The 27,287-nt window shown below is 43.2% G+C and overlaps 1 long non-coding RNA gene across 1 annotated transcript; it reads right to left on the bottom strand.

Annotated features, from left to right (window-relative positions):
- Window positions 1–1,411: 1,411 nt before the first annotated feature.
- On the bottom strand, window positions 1,412–25,958 carry LOC309362676. The gene is made up of 3 exons (XR_014165075.1): window positions 25,773–25,958; window positions 9,089–9,281; window positions 1,412–2,865 (listed from the first exon to the last, which is right to left on the bottom strand). It is a non-coding gene; the product is annotated as an uncharacterized lncRNA (long non-coding RNA).
- Window positions 25,959–27,287: the final 1,329 nt, after the last annotated feature.

Raw genomic sequence — 27,287 nt, 5'->3', positions numbered from 1 at the left:
ACAAGGTGTTTTGCTCTGCAGAAATTTGTTTCATATAAGAACATAAATCATCCCAATGGGTAGCAAACAGAGTTAATTGTTAATCATGTGCAAAAGTCCCTGGAAAATGACACAGTGCTAAAAGCAGACAAGCCAAACTCAACTAAGCCATAAATATTCAGAAGTTTAAAGACGAGCTGTCAGCTCTAACAATGGGATTTATTGGAAAGTATTGTTATATTCTCAAAGAAACACTATAGTCATAGCATTAGTCACCATCATTTAAGGGTTTGAGGACTTTAGATCCAAATTACTAGGGCATCATTATCATGGCATCTTGATCAGCTGTGTAATTCCTGGATTACACGAACACAACATGTTCAGCACCTAACCAAGTGGTTATGAACACATTCCTAAATGAACAATGCCAACCTTATGGGGTTAGGTCAAGTCACCGGTTAGGAATGTGTCCATTTCTTCAGGGAACTTTCAGTTCACACAAACAAGGAATGTTTAATACATGCACAGGATGCTACAGAGAAAGATATATAGAAGGATAGTTTGATGTTTATGGCTACCTCATTCAATCTGTCAAGAGAATAGCTGGTGCTGTCTGTATGTAAGCACCTATGTTTTTTTACCACATAGTGATATACTTGAATATGGGATCCTGTGGAGCAAACCAGCACTACTTGTTTGACTGACCCATCTGCAGTGTGAAAATGAGGATTCCCTTAAATGTGGTGTGAATGGACTGTGTCATCATAACTGAGACTCAGTATGGCCCTCCAATGGATTGGTTATAGACTCTTCAGGCTCATTGAAGAGACTAGTATTCAAACAAACAAAATACATCAATGTACTTACTCGCTCTTTACTGCAAAGACAGTAGAAGAGAACAGCTTTAACAGAAATGCCTGTGAAATCTGGGCTCTGGAAGGTGCTGTGTAGATCTAGAGAAGGCTTCATAGAAAAATGGGACTTCTTTGCAGCATGCTTCATCTTTTTGCTAAGTTAGTGCTGTCCTCCACCAACCAACACTCTTCAGAATCAGTACCCCAGATCATACCAATTCCCCACAACTGCAGATACCCACTCAACCCCATGAAGTTCTATGTGATGAACATGTCTTCTCTGATTATCTGGCTAGGGGTCCCAAAAGCTGGCAGTGGCTCAAGCCTCCCTGGATATCTGAGAGGGTCTAGGTAAAAGGGCTATCTAAATACAGAGGATATCATTTCTCATCTGTATTTTGCTAATTCCAAACCACTAATTTAAATGGAGAACTTTGACCACTGTTGCTCTGAAACATGACAGTAGAAGAAAAATCACTTGGAAGAAAACACAACAGTCATGTAGATAACTGTTTATTCACAATATATTTGAATAGCTAAATATCTGAATAAATTAGTCATGGTCAACTTAGAGTATGCTTGAATATTATATGTCAGTGTGGTGTAGCTATTAAGGCATCAGACTAGGACTATGGAGGGCCAGGTTCAAATCTCCACTCAATCATGAAGCTCATTGGGTGACCTTGGGCCAGTTGTTATCCCAGCCTAGCTGCAGCATTGTTGTGAGGATAAAATGGAAGCAAGGAAAACCACATGCGCTTCCTTGAGCTCATGGGAGGAGAGGCGGGATAGGAATGTAGCAGATAAATATATAAAATAATACTAAATAAATATACTATTAAATAAAATGGATAGGCAGTGTGGTGTAGTGGTTAGAGTGTTGGACTAGGGCACCAGGGAGAGCCAGATTCGAATCCCTGCTCACTCAATAATCTTACCAGGTGACCTGGGACTATTCAGCCTATTTTACCTCATAGGGTTGTTGTGGGGTCTTGGGGGGAAATGTGGGGTATGAATATAATAAAAAAATAAAACACGATCACTGATTCATATAGTCATATATATCACAACCATACAATCTCTGCTAAATTCTTTTGAATTTGCAGAAAATATACACAAAGCTTTTTGCATTACACAGAAGCTTGGATGTAGTAACTTGGAACACCAAGGAACCAAACTTGACCTTGAAACATTTCCAGATTTTGGATCGTGCATTCCCAGTTGAAAGAAATTCAGTGATCATGGCTGTAGGGTGAAATTGAAGCCTTGTTTCCAATTACAAACCCAGTTTAATTTGAGTGGGGAAATGATTGTAGGGTATATGAACATAAATTAAAGATAATCCATGTTAACAATGAATTGAACTTTTTTCTAAGCGAATAATGATCACTTTCTGGCAAAAGCAATTATTTTCACGAGCCGGTCAAATAATTTTTCAGCAACAATATTGTTTGCTCATAGGCCATGAAAACCTGTACATGCCCAAATTTGTAGATCTTCTAACATGCAAAACAGAAACTGACTTTTGGAACCGTGTCAAGTCGTCTCTCCTAGATTACAATGCAGGTCAAACCACATAGAGCAATCAAAGTCCTGGTTTATTAAAATTTGTAATTTATGTGCTGGAGAAAATATTTCACGTCTGTGTAAGATGAATGAGCTTAAAATTAACCCCTTTACTAGGGAAGATTGTTTATAAGTTTAATGAAAAAGGAAGCACAGGATTTCGGTCAAAAGCCTGATAAAAACCAAGATGAGAAACCTCCCACACTAATGTCAACTGGACTAGTTTTTACCCAATATATCTTCCATTATGCCTGATTGTTGTGAAGGCTCACCAATGTCTTGACTAATGGCCAGAGTTCCCAGAGCCCCCCAGTTCTGGCATGGCTTCTGGCACAGTCCCTTACATTGCCCTTTGTGGAATTAAGGTTTGGGGAGGTTGCTACTGTAGAGATCTTTTTCAAAACTGCTCCTCAGGTACACAGCTGGCCATAAACATGGATTCACACCTCTTGAAACAGTGGCTACACTAGGAAACATAATGAAAACATTTTGGCAAATGTAAGCAAGAGTCAATTTTAGGGGGCAATGTTCAGGCAGTTTTCCAATGGCATAGGACACCCATAGCCCCAGACCACCATGGGATGTCCAGCGAATTCCTTCATATGGCAGGCTTTAACCAAACATGAAAAGAAAGGCTCCATAAATGAAATGAGCTTAAATAGCTTCGAGAAGTTCATTTCTTCTTCTGCAACAACTGAAGCTGCTGTTTTTCTGGATAAGCAGAAGCCAAGGTTAACTCTTGCGCAGGAGCTGTGAGCATAAACCTAACCATGTCTATGTAGAAGTAAGTCCTATTGAATCCGAAGGGGATGGAATTGTAGAGTCCTGGTCACAGACTCCTTCCTTTGTGTGTCTTGCCACCTGCCTCCTGAGTTCAAAGCACTGGGCTAATGTTTGCCTTTTTCAGATTCATTTTGCTGGTGTCCCTGTTATCATACTGCAGTACACATACTACTGGGTTTTGGACTAGGATGACCTAATTTCTTGGCACCATTGATTGTGATTAGCTCTGGTGACCGTGTAATCAATGTCTCCTGGATGGAGGCCAAAGTCTGCCATCACATACATGTGCAACCTGCTCTGAATGTAATGAAGCTGAGCAATCTGAAATGAAGACAGCATTTGGCCTTTCTAATAGAGCGAAGAACCCCGTCCTCCACTTTTAGCTGCCTGCGTCATTCTTACTCACTCATTACAGAACATCAACAAGGAACCAAGGGCCCGTGCTTAGAATTGCAAATGTTCTCTGTGGCAACTGGGTTTCTTTCTTAACACTTGCCCTTAATGTTTGTCCTTGCTTTCACTTCCCACATGTCCTTTGCTTTGCTTCTTAACACCATCCCCCCGCCCCCTGGACATTTCTGGTCTTGACTTTGAGCCTAATTCTCTGCCTGTACAAGGGAAATACTTGTAAACAAAATATTTCTCAGTAAGGTAAAAAGGTAAAGGACCCCCAGACAGTTAAGTGCAGTCAAAGGTGACTATGGGGTTGCGGTGCTCATCTCGCTTTCAGGCTGAGGGAGCCGGCGTTTGTCCACAGACAGCTTTCCAGGTCATGTGGTCAGCATGACTAACCTGCTTCTGGTGCAACAGAACACCGTAACGAAAACCAGAGTGCACATAAATGCCATTGACTTTCCCGCCACAGCAGTACCTATTTATCTACTCACACTGGTGTGCTTTCAAACTGCTAGGTTGGCAGGAGCTGGGACAGAGCAATGGGAGCTCACCCCGTCACAGGGATTCAAACCGCCAACCTTCTGACTGGCAAGCCCAAAAGGTTCAATGGTTTAGACCACAGCGCCACCCGTATCCCTCAGTAAATACCATTTCTCAGTAAATACATATTCAACGTTGATAGAACAGTTAAAATGGGGCATTGATTGCACTATGATTAACTAAAAATTATGTGGTCAACATGAGACTATAAATCATGCCTCAAATTAATCTCAATTGCTACCATAGGTGTTTAGTTCAACACCTATATGAGATTGTTGTGACCACTCACTAGGTTTGGAGCACAAGGACAGCTCCATTTCTCTGGAGCATCTGAATCAGGGAGGTAATCTGAGCAAACAAACTGCAGCTAAATACCCAGAGGTTGGAGGCACTGTGGGTGAGTTGTTTTGGGTTGCCTGCTGGGATGGGGTTACACACCTTCAGAAAGAACAGGTGAGGAGCTTAGGGCTGTTTCTTGATCTAGCATTATCACTGGAGGCTCGGGGTGCCTTTGACCAGCTTTGTCACCAGCAATGGCCATTGTTGGACAGGAATAGCTGCACTTAACATGCAGGTGCCCTTGAATTTGGTCCAGAAGCTGCAGCTAGTGCAGAATGCTTCTGCATGTGGCACCTCTGTTGAAAGCACTGCACTGGCTACCAATTTTTCTACTGGTTTAGATTCAAGTTTCTAACACTTGGGTGTGAATCCTCATATGCTTCTGGACCAGGGTCTCCGAGAAGCCACTTCTCTCTATCCCACCCCAGTCACTTAGATCTATGAATGAAGGTTTGCTTATGGATCCACACACTGGTGCAGTAATGCATGCTGTGGCTTGAGCACATGCTTTCAGCTTTGTAGCACCATCTCTTGGATAATCTGAGCCAACTAACTGAAGCTGAATCCCAAAAGTTGGGCTTCAGTTTCCCTGGAACTGAAGCAAGACCAACCTTGTTATGTTTTTGACGTTCTTCTAACCCCTCCATGCCGAGCCAATTTTGGGGGACTCAGAGGGCACACAGAGGTGGAAAGGAAGGAAACCCCATTGCACAACCGGAAGTCCTTGTGCAGGGCTTCCGCTGATGGAGCTCATTAGGTGAATCTCACCCACTGTATACATATTGACTGTACCCCAGTGTAAGATGTGTTCTGCTGTTGGAGCAGAGTGAAGTCTGCAACTGAAAGTAGAATTTTGCTCCTTTTAAATGCACATTAAATCTGTTGGGTTTGATCCAGATTTAGTCATGCTCGGAGCAAGCCAGATTAGGTTAGTCCCGTTAAATCACAATGGTTGCAATGGGTCTATATTAAGGATGACTAAGCCTGGATCAAACCAAGCACAGTCCTATTGTGTCTGGTCAGAAGTAAGTCTCACTGGTCTTACTCCCAGGTATGTGTGCATAGAATTACAGCCTTTATCTCTCTGTCATACGGCAGAAATATGAAAGACTGATGTCAGTAACATACCTGGAAGGAATGCATCTTATTAATTCTTCCTTATTAAGCTTACAGAAGTTTTTTTTAAAAAGTTTAAGAGAACCAGCAAAAGGTGGAGGTGTATTCTGTAACATGTATCCTTTTACTACTCTTGGAACTGGATCCTTGATCTGCAATATGAATGGAATGAAAGAAGAACACTCCTAGCCTCTGGCCACCACTGCCAGTAATTTAATAGAGTGTCTTAAATCAGATCTCTTATTCAATCGACACAATTATATTAAAGGACTTGCATAATATGCACAATTAGTAAAAAAAGAAAAGAAAAAAGTCACTGATTGTTAAAATGAAATCATTTTTTTTCCTATTAAAGGAATGGTATTTAATGCATCTGGTCACAAATTTCATGTTCCAGTATTGAAATGATAGAGGCTTTAACACTTTCCAGCTCATTTTAAAGTTTAAGTGGTTCAGGCCAGAAGGAAGCATTGCCTTAGGGAGTTTGTGCATTTAATTATCTGCGAAGATTTTTATTATTATTATTGTCATCATACTAGCTAAGTGAAGTCATTGCTGTTCCATAGAACAAAGCGGGGAAGGGAAACCAAAAGCTATAAATCAATACCCGCTTCTATTAAAATATTAGTTACTGGAACAACAGGTGGCAAAGGAGACGAATCTGTAAATGAATTTTGGGGGGGTGGGGTGGGGGGAAATCAATCTGAAACACATTTCAGAATGATGGTGGGGGCTAAATGTCAGGCTGAGGACAGCGAGGAAGAGGAAATGCCTGTGTGTTCCATCTTATTTATTTTCTACATATGCTATGCTCTTCCTCAGTGACACTCAAGGTGGCTTTTTCTGTTTTATCTTCACAGCAACTCTATGAGAGAGATCACACACCACTTGTCAGTTTATGGGCAAGGGCCATAGTTCAGGGATGGAGCATTTGCTTTGAATGCAAAAGGTGCTAGGTTCAAGCTCTGGCATCTCCAGGTTGGTTTGGAAAAGTTCCCTGCCTGAAACTCCGGAGAGGTGCTAGCAGCCAGTGTAGATGATACTGAACCAGTAGTCTGACTCAGGATAGTGCAGCCTCCTATGTTCCTAATCTAAGGCAGGAATGGGCATATGGTAGATTGCTGAAGGATTTGCAGCAAAGGTTCATGACTCTCAATAATTCAACAATAGTTTGTATAATCAGAAGGAAAATAAAATACTGCTGTGTCAGGTCTGGCTTTTTTTTTTTTTTTGCTAATAGCTTATCAGCCTTTGTGTTTCTCTGCAGTAAAATATGAATATTCTTTGGTTGCTTTTGAGCCAGTCTATGTGCAGTTCTGGTAGCCAGTTTAAGACCTTTGTGCATGTGGCTATATTTTGTATATTCCAATATTTGACTTATGGGATTCAGTACATAATGGCTCCAGCCCATAGATGTCACTTTTGAACTGGCGGACCTTGGCGTTCTAGCAAAACCATAAGCCTGAAACATGATCATACCTGGTCCAAAGCAACCCAAGTGAGATTTTAATCCAGATCCACTTCACCACATTGGCTCCACTTTTAAGCAGTGTCACAACCACGAAATGCTCAACACTAGTGCCCAAATGAAGGATCATTCACTCAGGCTTCTCCTTTCCTCTTGTGCAGGGCCAGCCTACATGTTACACTTTCAAAAAGATGCTGTCACAAACAACTTACCACAAGAATCATGGCTGTAATGATCAGAGTGTCTCCACACCAAACCTGAATGCTTCTAGCACAGCAGAGGTGTAGTAAAGGAGGAGGAGAAACATCAAAATGTTGCTAAGAATCAAATCATGATCAAATATGTGGATTTATATCACAATAATGTTTTCAATAAGTTGGTTTAGGTCTATATGATTAGTTATCATTATTAATAATTTCTCATATATTAATACTAACATAGGAAGTTGCCTTATACTGTGTCAGGGACCATGCTGAGGAGGGCAGGACTGAGCAGGGATGGTGAGAGCCACCCCCTCATCCTGATCCTGAATCTTCCAGAGCTGGAGGACAGTATAGATTTGGAACAGTGGTTTGCAAAGGGGCATAGTTCAGAAGGCAGAAGCTGGGAAATATTGGATGGGGAACAGCTAGCAGAAGAATCACTAGAAGAGAGAGAGCTAACAGATTCACAGTGTCTGGAGAGTGTCCACCCCCCTTTCCTAAAGTCCCGTAGAGCTCAGAAAGTGGCAGAATAGAAAACACAGAGGCTCCCAGTTCAGATTACAAGACATAGGGGTGACGTAGTTTAATAGGGATGGAGAGGGGAGGGAACTTAATTGGGAACACTGCCATTTCCAGGAGGTGTGTTCTTTGTTCTCTCACTGTGATTATTAAAGTTTCTAACTGGTAAGGAGACTCCTTTTCCTTTGTTCTGCTTATCTACTGCCATGAGGGGGAGGAAGCTGATTCCCGGAAGCCTGACATACTCAGTCAGACCATCGATCCATCTACCTCAGTACTATCAACACCTGAGGTTCCCAGACTGTGACCTATGGACCACCAGTGGTCCACGAGCTTCATTCAGGAGGTCCATGGAATGTACACAGATTTGTGGTTGGATATTTCTGTGATACTCACTTGCATTATGATTTAGTTTAGGTCAGGCATAGGCAAACTCGGCCCTCCAGATGTTTTGGGACTACAACTCCCATCATCTCTGACCACTGGTTCTGTTAGCTAGGGATGGTGGGAGTTGTAGTCCCAAAACATCTGGAGGACCAAGTTTGTCTATGCCTGGTTTAGGTTTTACCTCACAAATGTGACACGAAGGCTGGCAACATTAACCCCACCATGTAGGAATCCATTGCGGATGACTGCAGTGCCTGGAGACAGACAGACAGACAGGTAATCCATCCATAGAAGTGACCAGAGGAGGAATGAACACTGGGAGGAGCACAGAGACAGCACAGTGACAGAGAACACTGGGAGGAGGAGCAGCACAACTGGGTGCCTTCATCTGCCTCAGCTGAAACAAAGCATGTGTCTCCTGTATCAATCTCTACAGTCACAGCTGTAACTCTGCAATGGTTTGACTTCATCCCAAAGGTACACTCCTGCATTGTCTCCCAAGATACATGAGTGCCAACCAAGTTTTAACATATGCCCCATGTATAAGAGTGTATAAAAGTGGTTGTGGCAACCCAGTCAGATGGGCAGGTATTATTATTATTATTATTATTATTATTATTATTATTATTATTAATTGTTCTATTAATTAATGCCTGTAATTTAGTTTACTTAGTTATTCCCCCCGCCCCAGTGCACCCAAAGAAAGTTGTATTTAACTGAAGCACGGTTGGATATTTTAGCATTTCATAAAGGTTGACCCTGAAAATTACTGTGTATCTATTTTTTGCCTTTGGTGATTTTTTTTTGGGGGGGGGCGGGACTATTCATTTTTGTTTTCATCCTCCCCTTATTATATGATTATTCAAACTTATGTCAATCATTGTTATTGACTAATTGATTTTATGTTCAGGATTTATCAAAACACAAAAAGTTCTTACCACCATTTTGAATTGCCATCTCTCCCTCTGCTTTTCTCTTGGTTTTTGGTGCCACCCACCCCCTCTTCTTCTCCTAGCAGAACGGAGGTGGTTGTAGCCAAGACATTCTTCAGTGGCTAGATCAGGCTTTAATGATAAATGCCATTTGGCTTCCCTGGGTTCCTTTTCCACACAGGACTACAGCAGTGCTGTGCTTTGGAATGAGGGAAATGTATTAAATTGTGAGGAGATGCAGCGTTTAGGAATTAGAGATATTTCCCTCAAGTAAGATATATCTGGCAAGCCTAGATTAAACATCTAGGAAACTTCATTTCCCTCATATACAGATATAAAGTCAGCATGTCATGGAAGGTTGCTGATCAGTCATCGTCCATCATTATTTCTTCTTCGCAGTTTCACAAATTCAAAGACAGTTGTGTGTTGTTGGTTTTAAAAAAGAGACGTTCCACTGCTGTCTGTTAGAGATGGGGCAAATAAGAAAATGAGGAGCTCAAGGTACCAACATGATGACTAACCTAAGCTACATTGAAATCAATAGGAGTTAAGTGAAACTAACTTGATTTTACCTATTTCCTGTCACTTGTAAATCCAAGAGTCAGCCAGAATTGCCTACGTATGATGCTGCAAAAACAAAATCACAATTAGTGAACTAAATAACGTCACCGACTCCTTGAACCCTTTTCGTTTCTTACACATAAAGAATCAGAACTGATGCCCCGTATAGGAAAAACTAAAACAAATTTGCCCACTGATAGCACTAGGAAAAAGAATTACAGGACCTGTTCATAAATGAAGAAGAAGAAGACAAGGAGGAACCCCTGAAGCAATTAGATACCAATCACTTCACCACCACAAGGTTAGAAACAGGAAAGGACCTAGAGCCTGACACATGCATCTAGGTCTCTTTAATCCTTTTTTTCCTTTCAGGCAAATTCCACCCTATTCCCATTTTCCACCTGCCTGCTACATAATTGCTGATCAATTATCCTGTTGAACTGAAAGTGAACCTGCTGGAAAGGGTTAAAATGTACTCTTGCAGTGCCGACTACCAATTTGAAAGGAAGGGGGAAATGTTTTCATATCCCAAATGCAAAAAATATATGGTCCAGGATGGAGGCTGAATGAAGATTATTATTAAAGAAATTGAGGGTGGCATTAGGTTTTGTGTGTGTGTGTGTGTGTGTGTGTGTGTGTGTGTGTGTGTGTGAAAAAGGATTTGGAGAACTCTACATGCTAGGGTTAGTTTTACTGTTGGGTTTTGTTTGCATTAAGTATAGTGAGACCCAAGTAATATTACTAATTAATGCCAACTTAGTTCTGTAGAAATGTAAGTATATTTGGGGACCCATCTGAGCTGTACATAATATGGCACAATTTGGGATTTACTTCCATATGAATATGCATAAAATTGGGGGTTTTATCTAGATTTTTAAAAGAAATCTAAAAATGATAGGGGTATTGAACCCAAGTCTTTTATTTGCGCACAGCAGTGAATATAGCAACATGACTTTCCTTATTTAGTAGATAGCATCCTCCCAGTGAACCCATTTGAGTTGAGGAATGTCAGCTTTCTTGCCCTACTCCCAGATCTATCCACTCTGTTTATGCAGTCATTGTGGGAGTGAGACCCAGCAACTTAACTTCCAAGTGCCTTGCAAATAAGTCACACTGGGCTTCCAAAGAGTCCAAAACTCAGTTTCTGTGAGTATATTTTAACAGACCCTGAACATTACAAAAAAAAGTTCCATTGGATGGGTGATTGAAGATACAATGGCAGAAGAGAGGTAAAGGTAAAGGACCCCTGGATGGTTAAGTCCAGCCAAAGGCAACTATGGGGTGCGGTGCTCATCTCGCTTTCAGGCCGAGGGAGCCAGCGTTTGTCCACAGACAGCTTTCCGAGTCATGTGGCCAGCATGACTAAACTATTTCTGGTGCAACGGAACACTGTGACGGAAACCAGAGCACACGGAAAAGCCGTTTACCTTCCTGCCACAGCAGTACCTATTTATCTACTCACACTGGCGTGCTTTTGAACTGCTAGGTTGGCAGGAGCTGGGACAGAGCAACGGGAGCTCACTCTGTCAAGGGGATTTGAACCGCCGATCTTTCGATCGGCAAGCCCAAGAGGCTCAGTGGTTTAGACCACAGCGCCACCCACATCCCTGGGGGAAGAGAAGCGACGCACTCACTACCACACAGTAGGCTTCATTATGAGCTTTATTTTGGGTTTGGTCAGCTTTGCAGCATGTCTTTTGCAACTTGTGTTCTAGGCACCATCCAGCCTGATCCATTACCCTTAGGTCTCTGTTACACTAAGGTACAAAATGGGTTCTACAGTGCCAGAGAGGGCGACTGTGTCAAAAGCCCAGCATGTCTCATTATTGCACAACACAACAACAGAGTTGACTGGTCTATCCATGGGGGGGGCGGGTGAGTGGCGGAATGCCAGGGCATTTTGGAATATATTGGATTCCGTTCATCTCTGGAGGTGGACCATCCAAATCAGTCCACTATACCCGAGTGGGAGATTGGAGCTCTGAGTCCAAATTTAACCAGGAAGGGATCAAATCCTGCTATTTCCAGACCACCTTTCCTCCAACTGGAGCACAGCTGAGGCTTCTCAGGGACTGGACTCAAGGGGACAAGATAGAGGAGGAATGGTGGAGATCACACACCCAATCTCCTGATACTGCAGGAGAAGAGGAATGCAGCCTTGATTTACAGCAGGGGTTTGAGGAAGGTCACAGCTCAGTGACAGATGAACAGAAGAGTTGGGAAGTGTTAGGAGAAGGGGAGGGGAGACAGAGGTAGAGCAGCCAGCTGACACATTGCCACTGGAGAGTATTTCTGACCCCCCTTCTCCCAGAACTCGGTGTTTGTTAAGAGTGCAGGAACAAAGGAGTCAGCGGCAACTGGCCACGAGTGGCCACCGTAAAGGGAAATGCTGTTTTTAGGAAGGAGGGAGGAAGGGCTCAGCTGGAGCAATACCATTGTCAGGGCTGCCTGCATTCTTTTGTCTCTTGCTTGTATGAATGAATAAACTCATTAAAAAGGACTCTACCTTGTTTTCTCTGCTTCTCGCTGCCACTGGGGGAGGAATAAAATTCCTGAAGCCTTGACAGAAGTGTCCCCTACCCTGTGTATCAGACTGATGACGACAAGACAGCCCCATGTTCATCATGCGAGCCATGAAGTCTTGAGTTCAAACACTAGAGGAAGCCACAGCATGGATGTTGAAATCACTCAGAACTATTACTATGGGTTTCCCTAAAGCCACATCCACATCCAGACTGTCTCTTTCAGCTCGGTCAGAGAAGCTGCTGAACAACAAGGTGGATGGTACATCAGCAGCAATCCTAGTTTATGATCCCCACTGCTGAACACCAGGTGGAGGCCCTCACAGACAGCGTTCAGATACAGGAGTTTCCTGGATGTCCTATGGACCATAGCAACTCCCTTGGCTCCTGTCACTGCAGCCTCTGGGCTGGCACTCCTGGGTCAGATAAATCCCCAGGTGTCATGTCAAAGCAGCACCCTCATCCATGATCAAATCAAACATGAGTGTGGTGTTAAACGACAGCATACATAGGCTAATGGACAGAGAAGACAAGCAAACAAGAACTGAGCCACAGGGGTAGTGAGAGTGAGGAACAAGGCACAAATAGTCCTGACTCACCTTACCAATGATCACTGAAATTGAATATTAGTAACAATGATTAGATTACAAATTACTCATACCAGCTTTGCAGTTTCTACTGCAGTTGAGCTTTGCTAAATTCAAGAAAAGCAAACATGCTAAATTAGTTCACTCTTTAGGGCATCAGACGTAGGTGGTGCTGTGGTCTAAACCACTGAGCCTAGGGCCTTCTAATCGAAAGGTTGGCGGTTCGAATCCCTGCAACAGGGTGAGCTCCTGTCGCTCGGTCCCAATTCCTGCCAACCTAACAGTTCAAAAGCACGTTGCAACTTGACTTAACTGTCAGGGGTCCTTTACCTTTAGGGCATCAGAAATTTTCCAATGCAAACAGAAAATGTACAAATTTTCCAGTCCATTTTTTTCTGGAAAATCTGCATCACAGGTAAAAAAAATAAAAAATGAGTTTGATGCAGTCATGCTGGTGAAAGTTGATGAGCTTCATGACTGCATCTGAAATGGTACCTGCTGAAGACTACAATTTGATTTGACTTGTTTATGTGGCAAAAGCTGCACACAGCCAGGCCCTCTAGTAATGGTCACATACATCACACAGCCCTTGTCCATGGGACTTCTTTGTCTTCTTAACGGGAATCCAGCTCTTAGGTCACTTAATATAAATAGTTTCTCTTCCTATTTTCTTCTCCATCCTCTGCTGATCACCTGGTAGCCTGAGTTATAGACTTGATTGCCACCTTCTGCCCACTGCATTCCATTGCAACATTATGTCAGACTAGGAATATAAATGTATACTCATGTAGGAAATGGAACATGGAAAAGGAAAACACAGGACAAAGGGAACAGGGAACTGCTGGAAACCACCAAGAGATGCTAACAAACATGAATCAGAGCTGTATGAATCCAGGCTCACGTGTACGTGATGTTATTTGATGTTGTTTTTATTTTATGTTTTTTCTTCATTTGTGTGTAGTTGCCTCAAAAGGTGGGCAAGAAAAATAAATAGAATAGGTATTTAAGGGCACTCTCCATTTGAACCGTCCAGGATGTGCAGTCTTTCTGGACGTTAGCTAATATGGTGTCCTCCAAATGTTGTGGACTACAACTTCCATCATTCTTGACCAATGGGCTATGCTGATGGGCGTTGTAGTCCAAAACATCCTGGCTATCCTTGTTTCAACTTATCAGTCTTCATCATTGTATGAAACTCTGTTGTCCCTGGCACAGTCTGACACCAAGGCTATCCACGGTGCTCTTGCTGCTGTTTACAGCTGATCCTGATCCCCTTTCACTACCTAGAGATACAACACACATCATAGGCAGTCTTGACTCCTCTAAACCTCCAGCAATACTGCCTTAGGGGCAGTTCTGATCTTCCCATGAGGATTGCAACTGCAGAGCAGCTAAAAGAAATTAATCTACTGTTGGTACCTCAGACAAAACCCCTTCTCATTCACTCACGATTAGTGTGTTCTATATTGTGCCTACCCTTGTTTAAACTATTTGGGGTACTTCAGTTTATGGGTTTTCCACTTTGGCACAAATGAACTGTGAGGCATAGCTGAAATTCTTCTAGCCCACAATGCAGGATACTTATAAATGACCAGACAAGACAAAGGAGAAGCAGGTGTTTTCACTTCAAAGAAATTTACAGACAGGAATTAAATAATTGTCACTACATCCCTAATTAGGTAGGCATTATTATTTCATGCTTTTAAAGATGTGGAAACACAGGAGATAAAAGTATAAATTATGAGCGCGCTGGTTCATGGACAAGCAGTGAGTCTAATGATTTAATGGCTGTCAGAATATGATAAATTCATTTCATTTTCTCAGGAGTTACACAAATAGTATTTAGGGATGTGCTGCACTGCTAGGTCAACCTCTAGTAGACCAAGGCAGAGCGTTTTCTACCAACAGGGGGTCTGATCATCATTCATACTTTAGAAGTGGGCAGAGCTCCAAAAGCAGGAGGAATACTTGTGAGTGTGTGTGTGTGTGTGTGTGTGTGTGTGTGTGTGTGTGTGTGAGAGAGAGAGAGAGAGAGAGAGAGTGTTGTGGTGATTCTGCTTGGATGCTTTTATCCACCACTTACCTACCTACACACACACACACACCTTTTTCCCTGACAGGCACTCAGAGTGGCTTCCAGATAAAATAGGAACATCTAAAAACATGCACACCCCTTCTGTACATGCTAGCCCCTGCAAATCAGGCTTGGAAATCTTCCAGAAGGGAGACACTTGCGAGGAAGATTTGAAATATTGTACTTCCCATTTTGGGGTAACAAGCACACAAAAATTATTGGATTGTAGCCAGCTAGGTTCGACTCAGAGTTTGGCCCACTGACATTAATGATGCTAAGTTAGTCATGTCTATTCACTTTAATGGGCCTGCTCTAAGTCAGATTATATTGGATACAACATGCGCCCCCTTTAGAAGTTAATTTTAAAAAGATTGAAAAACTAACATCCATATCATTGAATACAGCCTCAAAAGTTTTGTTTGCATCACAAAGATTATATTATACAGTGTATGGTATCTTCATTCCAATGTGCAGGCAAATGTGGTCTCCCAAAAGCAATTCACATCAATAGTAATAGAGACAGGCTTACAAACCAAAAAAGACAAGACACACAAGGGAAGGGACGTGGAGGGAAAAGGCAGAGCAGGTGGGCCAGTCTTTGAAGGCCAGGAAAAAGTGTTGAGGTGTTAACAGGCATTTATATCCACTGGGCTGGGAGGGTGGTGGTGTCAGGCTGATCTGACTTGCTTGGTTGGAGCTGCCTCAGGTGACACAGCAGCCCTTGCCTTTTGGCTGGAGGCAGAGGCCAGAGTGTACTTCTCTTCACTTCTGCAGACTGGGGGCAACTGTTAGTTGGAGCTGCAGGTAAGTATGAAATACTCCAGATGATTTGCTTCCGGACTGAAAAAAGTTGGCCTGGCAAAAGCAAGATCGGTTACGCCATGGACATACACTGAAGTTCTCACATAATTGTTTAAGGCAATCACGCTCTTCAGGTATTCAAGGGAACATGCAAAGAACACGCAGCAGAATCACACACGCACTGTGGCATGGCATGGGCTGCCAGAACTTGGGACTGCATGGAGGGGTGGGTGGGTGGGAGAGAGGGAGGGAAACAGACGGTGTACACATACACATTCAACTGCCTAACGGCATCTACATCACACCCAAGAAATCACAGCCACAGAGATAAGAGAAGAAGAGTTGTTCCATTGTCTGGAGAGGTCACTTCCTGGTTCGCAGGGAGAAGCTGTTTTCAGTGGAGCCCAGTGACGGAGGTGGCACCAGGTGTTGAAATTTTGCACTCCTAACAATTCTGAACTAGGGACAAATGCCCCTGTGCCCCTGCCCACATGCTATGCCACTGCGTGTGCATGCCCCACTCCCAACTTTCCCATCCCATAACTTTGTGTATTGAACAGAAAGGTCTGGAGGCATCTCACCACATCCAGCTGAATGCAGTTAGAAGCTTCTGCATTCTCAGGGCTCCCAATGCCAGGGCTGGCTTCTAATATGTCCTTGCCCTTCAGACCTTCCTGCTTAATGCCTAAAGGCTGGGGCACCACAAGCAGGACTGGGGCAGGGCCAGCCTTTGGGTTCCCCGGCCCTTCCTGCCCTTCCTGTGTTGCTTGGACTCTGAAGAGGGTGCTTGCCATCTGACTGTCTGTGAAGAGATGGCTTGAGTCAAGATCCCCACTGCAAGTCACAGAGATTAAGTTTAAAGCCTGGTTGTAGCCAAATGCAGGCAGCTTGAAAAAAATAACTCTGAAAAGGAATTTTAGGGAGTTGGCTCTGGTGTCAGTGGGTGTCACTGACTTTTTATTATTATTATCAGTGCAGAGGAAACAAACAGGAGAGGACATGGAAAGAGAAAGCAATGGAAAGGCCACATGACATTATGAAAAAATGTACTCCACCGCTCTATCTGAGATCAAATGAGCCACCCATTCTAAACAGAGTTTAGCAGCTGAGATTGCCTTTTGTCTATACTGCTATCATCATCCGGGACTGAGAGGGGAGGGGGTCAGGAGGGATTCAGGAATGCAAAGTAAGTGTCTGAATAATGTGAAAGAAAGAAAAAAAGTACAGACATACTGCACCTTAAGTATTTACATTCCTATTTTATAATTATCTTAATTAAAGAGTCATTATTTCACTTGCAGATATGCTTGCCTCTGACAAGACGCTACCTGTCTGCCACATTGAAAAATAAACATTAGAATTGTATTGGTGATATGATTCAGTGATTGCTCTTTGCAGTAAAGACAGTTTTAACCACAAGCAAAATACATTATAAATACCACTGGTATTCTGTATTCAGGATAAAAACAATCCGTTTGCTAATTCTGGAAGTACAATTTCCAGAGGCAGAAAGTCTGCTAGTCAATAAAGTAATTTGCTTTTCCTTTGAAGAGATAAATTTAAACCAAGAGAGAAATTTACAATACCAAGAATTGCCTGTCCCTGTTACATGATTAACTACATTACCTTCCACTTTCCCCAAAGAATCAAAGACTGAATTAATTCCATTTTACCGTAAGAAAACAACTATATAAGACTAAGCTTTCAATTTCTCCCCAGCTAATCCAAATTCCCAGTTAAAGGGACTGCAAGAACTGTGGTTTCAGGTATTTTGAGGTAAATAGTGGCACTCCATGCATGTATACTATGTATGAGGAGCAACCCAAAAGTGGAATGGCAGGACGGGACAATTTGCCCTCTAGGGAATAGGTTAAATCAGGGCTAAAAGTAGCATCCAAGGCAAAATACAAAGACCACTAGTGGCACTCCAAATAACAGTGGCAAAATGGAATATTATCTCACTTTCATTCCTGGACATTATTTCAATGGCAGAATATTTATAAACAAACTTTAGCTTCAGTCTTATGCAAGACATTCTGAGGGACATGGATCAATAAGAAGGATGAGGCAGCTTTCCTTAAGCTTCACTTTCACTGCCCCCTCCTATGAGTTCAAGGCTATCGTGTACACTTTTGTTCCTTTTTCTATTATCCGCAAGAGAAGATAAAATGAGAAGGTGGCAGGTTTTTGTCTTACACAAATGAGATGGATGACCAACCCAAGACAGTACAAAAATGGCACTTAATGTGATTTGGAAAGGAACTGAATGGCTATAAACATTTGAGGGGAAATGTGTCACAGATTGCCTGAAAAGGTCGTTCCTATTTATATGACTTCTTATCTTGACCTTACAATCCCCATGATTCACACTGTCCTCAATCATGAGCCTATAGAATGGGCATGAACTGAAGACGGAATAAAAACAGCCATCTACTGTTTTTATATCAGTAAGCACTGAAAAGAAATAAACTATGAAAGGACCTTTGATTATTATTATCTTTTTTGTAAAAATGTGTTAAAATAAACACCTTACAATCCTATTTAACACACAGGCAAGCTTTAGTTATGTCTGCAGAGAGTGTGGATGTCAATTTTGTTATTGCCACAACCAGCTAACTATTTTCCCATGCAGTATATCAGCATCAGTTTGCTTATGACAAAGTTATAACTCACAGCGGTTGAGGCAGCCACCTAGATGGGAGAAGGTGTTAATCACTTTCTGACTACAACAGAAATACCGTATTTTTCGCCCTATAGGACGCACTTTTCCCCCTCCAAAAATGATGGGAAAATCTGGGTGCGTCCTATGGTGCGAATGCAGGCTTTTGCTGAAGCCTGGAGAGTGAGAGGGGTCGGTGCGCACCGACCCCTCTCACTCTCCGGGATTCAGGAACACATCTGCAGCCTAGGCAGCCCTGCGGGAGGTCCCACAGGGCTCCCTACGCTGCGGATAGCAGCCTACCGCCCGGCGCAAGGAACACCCTGAAGCAGAGCGCCCCGCACGCGGGACAGACATCCGCAGCATGTTGGAGCCCTGCGGGAGTTTCCCGCAGGACTCCCCACGCTGCGGATAGCAGCCTGCCGCCCGGCGCGAGGGACAGACATCGGCCAGCCCCACAAGCTCGGGGGACAGCAGGGAGGCGCAGCGCCGCCATCCCGCTGTTCCTCGACCTGGTTCAGTTTCCCCGACCTGGTTTTGGGGGGGAAATAGAGGGAATTTTCCCCCCTTTATTTCCCCACCAAAAAACTAGGTGCATCCTATGGGACGGAGAGTCCTATGGGACGAAAATACGGTATACACTACACTTTTAAATACTTTGCTTCCAAACCTCAATACACCATGGCAGAGTTTGCCAGACCTCCTCCACCCAACAGACAGATACAGTGGTACCTCGGGTTAAGTACTTAATTCCGGAGGTCCGTTCTTAACCTGAAACTGTTCTTAACCTGAAGCACCACTTTAGCTAATGGGACCTCCTGCTGCTGCCGCACCGCTGGAGCACAATTTCTGTTCTCATCCTGAAGCAAAGTTCTTAACCTGAAGCACTATTTCTGGGTTAGCAGAGTCTGTAACCTGAAGCGTATGTAACCTGAGGTACCACTGTATATCCCTCACCATCTTATGTATTTATATTAAAATAATTTATCTACTGTTTTTCATGCCAAGTAAGAGATGCAGAGTGGTGCACAGCAACAACACCTCATCAAAGTACATCATAAAGTCAGATTATTAGCAAATTATCAGTACAATAACCCTAGTGTATCAGGGACTGACGTGGGAGCCAAGGAGACAACTGAGTAAATAGATGCATTTCAGTTGTCTGTGGAAGCACCCTAGAGTTGGTGCCCACACGGAAGGCCTGCCTTGATAAACAAGACAAACGCCTGTAGACTGTGGTGTGGTTAAATAGGCCTCCTCCACAGATTCTTCTTACAGTAGGAGGTCTTTTGTTACATAACCTGGTCCTGAGCTGTAGAGCCTTATAGTCCCAAATGAATGCCTTGGCTCAGTAGCCGACAGGCAGTCTGGGCAGCTTCTTGGTTCTCGAACAGCTTAGTTGTCGAATAAATCTGTCCCCGAATGCCGATTTGCGAACTTTTTCAGAAGCCGAACATCCGACACAGGTTCCGATTGAGTGCAGGAAGCTCCTGCAACCAACCGGAAGCCGTGCCTTGGTTTTTGAATGGTTTCGGGAGTCGAATGGACTCCCGGAATGGATTAAATTTGAGGACCAAGGTACCACTGTATATGCATAGAAGGAAGTCCTGGGGAGCTACTTAGCTGCTGTATTTCACGCCAAGTACATTTTGCAAGTCAGTTTTGGAAAGCCATTTCCAGCCAACCTTACTTTGCAAAATCAGACTTGGGAAAAGCAGAGACAAAGCTAAAATGAAATCAAACTGAAAATAAGAAACTCAAGGAAAGACCAGGAAAAAATTCTATAAGTACTAGGTACCAATATATTTATTTAACAAAATGTATAGCTCGCTTAATTAAAAAATAATAATCTCTGAGTAGTTTACATAGAACATTTATATGAATCTTTCATAAATGTAATCAATTTTTTAAAAAAGAAATGGTAAATATAGAAAGGATACTACGATAATGTTTAAAATTTGTAATAATTAAGGATAAGGAAATTGTAGACATGTATAATATAAGATATTATAAAAGAACCAGGGGGGCAATTGAAGGGAAGTCAAGGGATCTGAGTACTCCCAAAATATAGATTAAATATGGTGTGAAAATGTTTTCTTTTCTTTTTTTAATTGTATTTGTTTATGGTTTATATGATGATAATGTGAAAATTAATTAATTAAAAAATATATAGAAATATATAGAAAGGATACTACAATGGTTACATAAGGGCATGTTCACTTTAACGCTGTCAAGGTACTGAACCTGAACTGAAGAATATTATAGAGTGTCTCCAGTGGCTTTGTGCATCTCCCCCATGGGGGGAAAAAGATTTTAAAATAAATAAATAAATGGAGAGTTGCATATCCACTTTCCTCCCCCTCTAACAATTTGAAACTAGACGGGAAGGGAGCTGTAACCCCGAGGCTAAAAATGGCTCATTCCAGAAGCTGACACCTGGCATATTTTAAACTTATTATAAAATGGTTTTCTTTCCCTGGCCATTAGTTTCTTTTACAACTCTTTTTAGGCTTACTCTTGTCAGTTAAGGAAATACCTAAGGTTGCCTTGATCAGGCAGCCATATGAGTTTAGAGATATTTTTGGTATGCACATGATTGCAGGATCAGTACAGTTTATCCATCATAATGAAGAGAGACAAAACTGCAGCATATTTAAAAGAAAGATGTGAAAGAGTAAATAATTGCAAGACCAAGGTCTTCCTAGTCTCTAGTCTGCATCTTTAGTCTGCCCCCTAGTGTTGTACAATGACATAAACTAAAACAAAGGGACCTGTATGTCCTCCGTGAATGCTTTTTATTTCTTTCAGGACTGGATCATGTTACACGCATACAGAACATATAGCATTGCAAAGCCTGAGCTACTGTCATCAGATCCCAACTATTTATTCTTCGGCAACTGGTTCTACTGCACCCCCAAGTATGAAATCAGTGGGCTCTGAATTCAAAAATTACTGTATGAATTAAATAAGGTCACCGTACCATGCAATGTCAATAGGCAATACATCAATAAATGGCATGCAAGTTAATATCTTATGTATCTTTTAACCAGCAGAGGGGTACATTCACACAGGCCAGTAAAATGCCAAAATAGACAGGGAAGACTATGTTTTCCTAGTCAAAATCAAGGGTCTGGAAACTAAGCCTTATGAGGAATGGTTGAGGGAGTATGGTATGTTTAGCCTGGAAAAGAGCAGACCAAGCGGAGATCTGATAGTTATAATTAAATATCCATATAATTAAATGTCACATGGAAGATGGAGCAACCTTGCTTTCTTCTGCTCCAGAGCGTAGGACTCGAACCAATGGCTTCAAGTTACAAGAAAGGAGATTCTGACTAAACATCAGGAACAGCTTTCTGACAGTAAGAACTGTTAACAGTGGAATGGACTCCCTCAGGAGAGCCAGCGTGGTGTAGTGGTTAAGAGTGGTGGACTCGTAATCTGGGGAACCGGGTTCACTTCCCTGTTCCTCCACTTGCAGCTGCTGGGTGACCTTGGGCTAGTCACACTTCTCTGAAGTCTCTCAGCCCCACTCACCTCACAGAGTGTTTGTTGTGGGAGAGGAAGGGAAAGGAGATTGTTAGCTGCTTTGAGACTCCTTTGGGTAGTGATAAAGTGGGATATCAAATCCAAACTACTCTTCTTCTTCTTCTTCTTCTTCTTCTTCTTCTTCTTCTTCTTCTTCTTCTTCTTCTTCTTCTTCTTCTGGAGGTGGTAGACTCTCCTTCCTTGGAGATTTTTAAGCAGCGGTTGGATGGCCATCTGTCATGAATGCTTTTGCTGAGATTCCTGCATTGCAGGGGGTTGGACTAGATGACGCTTCGGGTCCTTCCAACGGTACAGTTCCATGATTCTGTGACATAGTTTGACAGTGTAATAAGTTTTATGTCTATGTCTCATCATGCCAGCAGTCTTTAAGAATGAAGGCTGAGCACAAGGTTGTGAGTGAGCTAGGGAAAGCCTAGGCAGCCACAAGTGATGGGCAAGACACCAGCCTAGCCCAGTACTTCTCTCCACCAAAAACCCCTTTCTACCATATAAGGTAAAGGTAAAGGTACCCCTGCCCGTAAGGGCCAGTCTTGACAGACTCTGGGGTTGTGCGCCCATCTCACTTAAGAGGCCAGGGGCCAGCGCTGTCCGGAGACACTTCCGGGTCACGTGGCCAGCGTGACAAAGCTGCATCTGGCAAGCCAGAGCCGCACACGGAAATGCCGTTTACCTTCCCGCTAGTAAGCGGTCCCTATTTATCTACTTACACCCGGAGGTGCTTTCGAACTGCTAGGTTGGCAGGCGCTGGGACCGAGCAGCGGGAGCGCACCCCGCCGCAGGGATTCGAACCGGCGATCTTTCGATCGGCAAGTCCTAGGCACTGAGGCTTTAACCCACAGCGCCACCTGCGTCGGAGAGCGCAAAATATGGTCTGAAGCTCAACATCAAAAAAACGAAGATCATGGCCACTGGTCCCATCACCTCCTGGCAAATAGAAGGGGAAGAAATGGAGGCAGTGAGAGATTTTACTTTCTTGGGCTCCATGATCACTGCAGATGGTGACAGCAGCCACGAAATTAAGAGACGCCTGCTTCTTGGGAGGAAAGCAATGACAAACCTAGACAGCATCTTAAAAAGTAGAGACATCACCTTGCCAACAAAGGTCTGTATAGTTAAAGCCATGGTTTTCCCAGTAGTGATGTACGGAAGTGAGAGCTGGACCATAAAGAAGGCAGATCGCCGAAGAATTGATGCTTTTGAATTATGGTGCTGGAGGAGACTCTTGAGAGTCCCATGGACTGCAAGAAGATCAAACGCATCCATTCTTAGGGAAATCAGCCCTGAGTGCTCACTGGAAGGACAGATCGTGAAGCTGAGGCTCCAATACTTTGGCCACCTCATGAGAAGAGAAGACTCCCTGGGAAAGACCCTGATGTTGGGAAAGATTGAGGGCACAAGGAGAAGGGGACGACAGAGGACAAGATGGTTGGATAGTGTCTTCGAAGCTACAAACATGAGTCTGACCAAACTGCGGGAGGCAGTGGAAGACAGAAGTGCCTGGCGTGCTCTGGTCCATGGGGTCACGAAGAGTCAGACACGACTAAACGACTAAACAACAACAACAACCATATAAGTGGGATGCCAATGAAGGCAAACTCTTTGAAAGTTTAAAAGATGAGACCAGCAGCTGCTGCCCACTCAGAAGGCACCCATGACAGTTGTTGGTCCAGGCTTCAAACAGAAATGCCCTGCTCTTTCTCCAGAATGTACAGAACTTATCCAGGTAGGGCTTTGCCATTGTTTGCAGGAGCACATAGATTGTGAATGATTTGCATGAATGCTCTGGTACCAGAGCTTCCTAGTCTCTTCATTGGATCCTTATCACCATCTTGAGGACAAAAAAATAAAATGAGGAAAAAAGCACATCAATTTTTATTGAAGGGTTTTCTGCCATTAAGAAGGTGATTTGGCTTGCTGTGTTCAGTGTACATAGAGGAAAACATTCAGCAGGCCATATTTCAAAAGGTGGCATGTGTGTAATATTATCCACATTCTACCCCATTAAAGCAATTCTCATATTTCTATTGTTTCCTCAGGAAAAGCCTTGTCTGTACAGAGAGATTTGTTAACGTCATTATTTTTGTGTTGAAAAGGTGATGAACATGTCTTAAACATAATCTCAGATGACAAGGTTCACCCCGATCCCCAATGTAAACATCTCTTCTCTCTTTGCTGCTGCTTTAAAATTCTGCAGAAAATAACTCTGGCTCATTTCCTATGCCTGGGTATTCCGAAAAATGAACTGGCATTTTGTCAAACAATGACTTTTTTTTTTGCTGATAAGGTGACTGGTGGAAACAAGTAATTTGTCAAACCTTGCTATCCTTAAACATACAGACAGCTACAAAATAATATACGGAAGAGTTCCTGGTTAGATTTTGAGTGCAGAAAGGAAAGGGTCAGCCCCATGTTCACTGTCTCCGAGTTATAGGAGTGGCAAGAGTGCACTTTTCCTATCTACTCATTAGCAGAAAGGAAATGAAGAAGATACCATGTTCAGTTGCAACCTGGAGCTGGAAGAGGAGGGAAGAGAATTGAGGGACATCTCTTAAATCACAAAGTGCCACTGCTTTAAGGAGGTGTGGGGGTGCTTACTGTTTTGTGGGTTTTGGCTTAATTGCCGGTATTGATTTTATTTTTCTTAATAGGAAGATAAAGCCAGAAACCTCTCTGCAAACATTCTGCCATGAAAATAAACTGTCCAACCATTACAGAGAAACTTCTGAGATACAAACATCAAGGTTAAGGGATTAAATTGATTCATTCCTAGTGCTATACTATGACTCAGAGAACTGCAGCTGAATGATTAGACAACACTGTATAAAGGAGGGAACATTCCCAAGATGTTTTTCCAGGCTCTGAGCAAGGACACACTCTGTAGGAAATGGTGGGAGTCAAGGGGGAGATTAGGGTGTTTTAGGAGCCTGGCAGGGAAAAGGTTACGGGTAATGAAAGTATGATCTAATCCCAACTTCGCTTTTATGAAAGGAATCAGTGCACTTGTTTGCTGGGTGAGGCTGGGTAAATGTACGCTCCGGGTCACAGATATTCCCACATTCAAGGAATGAAGAGACAAGACTCACGTCTTGGTGTCTGAATGAGAAATGACGTTAGCAAACATTAAAGGGACCTGCAACAGATTATTACGGTTAAGGTAACTCAGGCACAGGCAAACTCAGCCCTCCAGATGTTTTGGGACTACAATTCCCATCATCCCTGACCACTGGTCCTGTTAGCTAGGGATCATGGGAGTTGTAGTCCCAAAGCATCTGGAGGGCCGAGTTTGCCTATGCCTGATGTAACTGAATTCCTACCTCCGGTGCAGGTGCACGATCAGGTTGACTTTTCATCCTTCTCTCTCAGCTCTTTCTGGGTGAGCTTCCTTTGGCTCAGGGCCAAAGGCTAGTCATTTTCTTATCATGGCCTCCCAGGGCTTTCACACTGAGGTACGGAAGAACAAGTCTGGCCCCAGACATTTTTTCCTGCCTGATGCAAAGATCCCTCACCTACATTCTATATACAGAAACTGACTGGAACAGCAGTTCAATCCTACCTTAATACTAGCCTCCTGTGTACTTGGGGAAGGAGGCCAGGCTAGGGCGTTTATGACTAGTCTGAGGCACCCATAGCTCTGATCTCCAACTGAGGGGAATGGCTGGGGGGCTCAGGATTGGGTGGGGTGGCTGCTGTTCCTCCCCCCCTCTCATCACCTATCGGAGGTAACTGCTTCCTTCTGCCCAAAATGGAGAGTTGATCCTGCTACAGGAGCGGCTGGCAGTACCACCCCACCCCTGGGCCTTCAGCCTTGGGTGTAAATGAGGGGGGTAGGCTCCAAGGGAAGACCCTGTCCCTATCCTTTCTAGTCCCATAGACCTGAAGGGGCAGGTCAGATGAAGTTAGCTCCCTTCACCTTGACAGGTGCCCACAGGGTGTTTACCAAATGGTCGTTGTCTTCAGTTTTGTTCCTTTTGAACTGCACCTGCCAAACTTTGCCACTGTGACGTCCACAAGTTTAACTCCCACTGTATGCAGGGTGAGCAGGCAGGTGCTGAGCCAAAGGTAAAAAAGGAATCTGGGGCGTTATAGTATAACCATACAATTCATAATTCAGCTATCAGGGCAGATAAACAGTAGGCATTTTGTCAATGAGCTGAGCACTTTCCTTTCTTTCACATGTACCATACTGGCCCGAATATAAGCTGCACCTTTAAAATTCAAGGGGGGGGGGGAGACACAATACCTGAATATAAGCCACTCCCTTAAAATTCTACAGGCACTCACACACACACCCGTTCTATTTCACCATATGTCTATTTCAGCAGTGATATTGTAAAAGCCCATTTTTGTAAGGTTGCGAATTTAAGCCGCACTTTAACTTTTCACGGTCAGAATTTGGAGAAAAAAGTGAGGCTTATATTCAGGCCAATATGGTATGTGCATAGATATAGTTCAGATAGACTAACACTCAGTGCAATAAGCCGGGAGCTTATGAGAACTGCCAACTGCTCCAGAAGGAGGGTTTTAACAATTACAAAAATGAACAAGAGGCACTTAGCAGTCTTAAAGTAAACTTTAAGAGTGCAGCACTCAGCATGACAGAAGCCCACTGTATATGTGCCTTTTCTCTCTGGAAACTGCCACAGGAAACAGCCAAGATTCCTCAGAGACACTATCAAACTCTCAAGTGGGTGTTCACCTGCTGCTACTTCACACTTCAGGATATACTTCATTCCTAGGTTTCTCATGAACTTGGTTTCCAGCCTCTCTACCTAAACAGCCTACTTTCAGAGGCAATGAATTCCAGCTCTAAGTATAAATATATTGTTATAGGGTTGATAGTTTTTGGACTGGTGGTGCCAGTCTGTAGGTCCCTTCCTGGTCTGCGATTCTGTATCATGGAGGTTTCAAATCTAATAGAAGAGGCCCCTGAACCAGTCAGACCAGTTTATTTGTAAGATAATGGCCACAGAAGGCTAGTCAAGTACTGCCATTTTTATGTCCAAAGAGTTTTCCCTGTTGCCATAGAGACAAATGGGAGTAACCTTTCCCCTACCCTCACTTTGCAACATCACTTTGCAAGTTAGAAGAACAATAGCAAGTGTTTGTTATGGGATATCTGGCTGATGCTGGAAGCTACAGAGGTTTCTATGATGGACCCAAATATTTGGTTTGGGGAAGCTACAGACACAGAGGTTTCTATGATGGACCCAAATATTTGGTTTGGTTTGGGGATCTCCCTGGGAACCTAATGGCTTGGCAAGATCTGTTGGAGTGTCAATGCAGAGAACACTTCCATCCTATTATCAGGTTTGTATATATGTGTAAATAAAACCATTTATCCTAAAGACACCACAGTTTCCACTGACCTTCTTTCCAAGGAAACTGAATGCTGGGTAAATGCTGAAACCTCTGGTGTCTCTCACCAAGCAACAATACGTTTAGAAAAGATGTA

This window comes from Podarcis melisellensis, assembly GCF_964234715.1.
Source record: "Podarcis melisellensis genome assembly, chromosome: 2".
In the NCBI taxonomy this organism is placed as follows: domain Eukaryota; kingdom Metazoa; phylum Chordata; class Lepidosauria; order Squamata; family Lacertidae; genus Podarcis; species Podarcis melisellensis.
Note: the sequence above shows the minus strand (reverse complement) of the source record. Positions and strands in the feature narration are given on the sequence as shown.